The 4,730-nt window shown below is 46.2% G+C and overlaps 1 non-coding gene across 1 annotated transcript; it reads left to right on the top strand.

The window, feature by feature from the left end:
• Positions 1 to 4,023: 4,023 nt before the first annotated feature.
• trnae-uuc (transfer RNA glutamic acid (anticodon UUC)) lies at positions 4,024 to 4,095 on the top strand. Its single transcript has one exon. It is a non-coding gene; the product is annotated as a tRNA-Glu (tRNA).
• The last annotated feature ends 635 nt before the right edge of the window (positions 4,096 to 4,730 follow it).

Raw genomic sequence — 4,730 nt, 5'->3', positions numbered from 1 at the left:
AAAAGATCTTCACTGCTGTAGTGTCATGTGCTTTTGTGCAGACATATCGTCGATGTGCAAATATAAACTCAGAGAGCAATGTACACTAGAGACGCTGAGCCAGCTGAAACTTGCTCAGTGTGAAATACATTCCACATTGCTCCAAGAATTGCAAGCAGCAAAGAGTTTCCAGAACATCTGTTGTCATTCTGTCCCCGGGGCGCTGATGTTTGTCTCATCCCCAGGAACTGGACTCTCTCCACTGGAGGATAATTAAACCAATTTGTTCCTACTTGCAAGCTGTTCTGGGGGGCGGGGGCGGTGAGGGGTGAGTGCATTCGCTCTTCTGCTCCCTCAATCCCTTGGGGCGGGAGGTATCAGTTAAACTAATGCGTGGGAAGTGAGCTTTGATTGTGAACTTGCTCCAAAGGTCTGTTATCGGAGAGATAGAAAAATGTTGTGCTGGTGGATCAGAGAGAAATGGACACCGAAGACTCTTCCCTCAGGTAAATTCGTATGAATAAATTGTTGTGCAGCCTGCTTGCTGTTCAGAATTCCTCACACCCAGCAATCTTACAGAAAGTCTATTGCAAAGTGGGCATCACTTTCTTTGCTGCGACCGCGCAGCAGTTAACATCTGAGCCCCAAGTGTCCCAGATGAAGAGAATCTGAGTGAAACCTTCACTCACTGAGAGTCATCCCCACGGCCCTGAGCTGCGGGACTGCAGGCGGTCCAACACGGAAGGGACGGTTAAAAATGAACGTTGTTGCTCCTTCAGATTGTCTGTCCCATAGACAGGCATTGGGACGGCATAAACGGTTAGGATCATTCTCCCGCAGACAGAGGCGGTTCACTGTCACTTGTCTCTCTCTCTGAGGTTCACTGTCACTGTCACAAGTGAGAGTTCTCTGTCACTTGTCTCTCTCTCTGAGGTTATTCACAATCGGTGATATCTGTCCTCATCGTGGGGGACTATGTCTGAGTGGTGATACGGTTTCGGACATGCTTGTCATTCACGTCTGAACCAGGGTGGCGAATTACTGCAGGGAATGGACGAAACCGCAAGGCATGGGTTTCAACTTTATCAGCTCATTGGCATCTCAGAGAAGTGGTTTTGCGAATTAGTTCATAGGAAACCGACCAAGAACAGGAGAAGACCACCCAGACCTCCAAAAAGCATGTTACTTGAACCGTGTGAGGTTCGCGAGTGTATCGGTATGATACAGGACGTTCAGACACTCAGAAAGTAGGTGCAAAGGCAAGATACAGAACAGAGTACAGCACCATTACATAAAGGAAGCTGCTCAAGGAGACACGTTCGAGATTGGTGTTAAAGACCTCCACTGCTGTCGTGTAATTTGCTGTTTCGCAGAGTATGGAGGCTGTGTAAATATAAACTTTGTTCTCACTTCCCACATTCTGTTGGTCGAACTGTGATTTCGCTCTGAATCACAGCATGTGTCACAGCGCAGACGGACGCCATGCGGCCCACCTTCACTCTGCTGGTTCGACAAAGTAAGTAAACGTGTGTCTCTATTCGCATCATTCACTTACCTTCTCTGTGTATTTCTGCACATTGTTACTTGAAATATGATCAAGCACCTCCACTAATTCTCCCCCCACATCGGCACGGCTTCCGATTTTGTAAAGTTGATCCTGCAGCCCAAAACACTGCCAAATAAATTGATTGTTTGAATCAATCGAGGAACGGACTCCTCCAGATTGGCCAAGAACAAAAGGACGTCATCAGCATGATGTTAAAGATCAGCCATTTCAGAAAGTCATTTAAATGTAGAGCTTTTCTAACAACAGGTGTGAATCTTGTCTGTGTCCCAATATCGAGTCAGACTGACATTGTTGTTCGAAAAGCCCTGCATTTAAATGAAATTCTTGAAGGTAATTTAAAACTAGTTCTGGGATTAACGTACCAAAGAACAGAAGCCCATTCTAAAATATGAAAGATTTAATCTAAAATTGTTTAGTGAAGGACATCTCCATGACCGTGGACTCCTTTGGCTATAAATTCTGTGATCATGATCTTATTGTCCACGACCACCTGATGAAAGAGCAGCACTCTGAAATGGAGTGACCAGTAAAAATGTCTCATTTGGATCCCCCCCAAGGTTAGAAATGGAATCATATCTCTTCAAGGTTACAGTTTGATTTGCCCTTTCAACACTCTTGAAATGTAATGTGTTCCATTGTAGTGTTCAATTCTGATCCATTAAAATCAGTATCCAGTCTCATCTGAGTGCAGAACCAACTCAACTGACGGAACAAACAAAAACTTTTCGGTTTGCTTTTGAGATGTGACATCTTCTCCCCCTCCCTCTCTGGTGATCGAAATTAAGCAGGCACCTGAGGACAAAAGTGTTTTATTTGCCGGTGAAAGATACTGCTTCACAAAGTTGTACTACGGAAGGGAAGCAGTGACGGTGATTATCTGGTTGTTCACATTGTGAATGTTCCCATTGCTGCGCATGTCTGTGTTAACGTCAGAACTCTACAGCATGGCGGCGTCAGGTACGCAGAGTGCCGGGGCCGCAATGGATGACGCATCTGACTACACCTACCTGTTTGAAATGCAGCTCACAGCTTCTTCACACATCCCAAATAATCTTTCTCATTGTCCTGAAGCGGGCATAAGGTTTGAATTCCCGATCTGCGGGAATGAGAATCCTTTCACTATCTCGCGTCAGTAAGTGTCCCTGAGAACATCAGAGTCCCGTCACAGCGCTGTCAGAGGAGGGGAAGCTGAAAGATACCCACACGCTGCTCACGGGCACATTTCACTTTCCCCAACTCACCGCCCCAACCACTGCGGCTCCTGGGAGTGGAAAGGTAAGAAACACCAAAACCCAGTCTCAACTTTGTAAATCATCAGGAAATAAGAAAAATGTTCATCCCTTCGGGTCTTCCATCCTAGGCTAACAGGGGTGATTTTAAATGGCTGTCCAGTCAGTGTCAATTCTTTTTGGTTGAAAATATCTTCCTTATCTCATCCCAGCATTTCTTGCCACAGAGATCCGTGCGGCAGACTTCATGTATACATTTCCTTGTATGGTATTTTGTAAATAACATTCGTTTTCTGGTTGTTTGTATCGGGTATTTCAGGTTCATTAGTCTCTGTTCAAGTGTGTTGGTAGGTTTGTGGGCTACCATGATGCTGAGGGGTTTGAGTTGTCTGGACATCATTTAACAGATGTATTTAATGTAAGGTATTACGGCTAGGGTTTCTGCACACGTTGTGTCTGCTAGTGTCAATTTGTTGATGAAAAATCGGCATTCTGGGTTTATTGGGTAGGCAAAAGTGAGGACTGAAGATGCTGGAAACCAGAGTTGAGATCAGAGTGGTGCTGGAAAAGCACAACACGTCAGACAACTTCCGAGGAGCAGGAAAATCGAAGTTTCGGGCAAAGGCCCTTCATCAGGAGTAGGGGCAGGACGCCTCCAGGTTGGAGAGATAAATTGGGGATCGGGGGGTGTGCTGGGGCGAAGGTAGCAAAGAGTAAAATAGGTGAATGCTGGTGGGTATGGAGGTGACAGGTCAGAGAGGAGAGTGGAGCGGATAGCTGGGAAGGGAGCTTGGCAAGTCGGACAGGTCATGAGGTCAGTGTTGAGCTGGAAGTTTAAAACAGAAGTAAGGTGGGGGGAGGGGAAATGAGGAAACTGGCGAAGTCCACATTGATGCCCTGAGGTTGAAGTGTTCTGAGGCGGAAGATGAGGTGTTCTTCCTCCAGGCGTCGGGTGGGGAGGGAGTGGCACTGAAGCAGGCCCAGGACGTGTATGTCCTTGGCAGAGCGGGAGGGGGGGTGGTTTGAAATGTTGGGCATAGAACGATGGGGTTGATTGGTGCCGGTGTCCCGGAGATGTGACTTGACTCTCCAGTCTCCCCAAAGTTGTAGAGATCGCATCGGGAGCAATGGATACAAAATAATACATTGGTGGATGTACAGGTGAAAGTCTTCTTCCCATCGCGGCACGGGTTCGATTCCCGGGCAGAGAAGCAATTCTCAGTAGAGCTAGGGCGGTGCATGCATATCTCCCTGGTGGTCTAGTGGTTAGGATTCGGCGCTTTCACCGCCGCTGCCCGGGTTCGATTCCCGGTCAGGGAAGCAATCATTTGCGTGTCTGTTGGCTGCTAATTCTTCTGAAATGCGCTATACAGTTGTTTATTGATCTTCAGAGTTCCTAGGTGCTGCAGTGTGTAATGGATCGTTGAAATTGCATCCTGATGCAGATTTGTTTGTATGTGTAGGGATGTTTGCTTCTGTAGTTCAGTTCTTGGTTCGTGTGTGTTGTTTTCCTGTAGACGCTGTTTTGAATTTACCATTGACTGTTCGCTCTACTGTGACATCTAGAAATAGCACTTTGTTGTTCTTCTCCTCTTTTGTGAATTTTATGACAGTTAGGATATTGTTGATGGTGTTGTATGTTTCCTCTAATTTGTTTCATTTTATGATGACAAAAGTATTATCGCTGGAGCGGACCCAAAGTTTGGGTTGGATCGTTGGAAGGGCTGTTTGTTCAAGTCTCTGCGATATTGCTTCTGCTAGGCATCCTGATACTGGTGGTTTCATGGGTGTTTCGTTGATTTGTTTGTAGGGCTTGTTACTGAATATGAAGTGGATGGTAAGGCACAGTTCCACGAGCTTGACAGTGTTATCTTTGCTGATAAAGTTGGTGCTGTGTTTGTATCTTTGCTTCTTCGAGTAGTGTCTTCAGTTTTCTTTGGCCACGTTGATGTTAA

Source organism: Chiloscyllium punctatum, chromosome 36 (genome assembly GCF_047496795.1).
Source record: "Chiloscyllium punctatum isolate Juve2018m chromosome 36, sChiPun1.3, whole genome shotgun sequence".
Classification (NCBI taxonomy): domain Eukaryota; kingdom Metazoa; phylum Chordata; class Chondrichthyes; order Orectolobiformes; family Hemiscylliidae; genus Chiloscyllium; species Chiloscyllium punctatum.
Note: the sequence above shows the minus strand (reverse complement) of the source record. Positions and strands in the feature narration are given on the sequence as shown.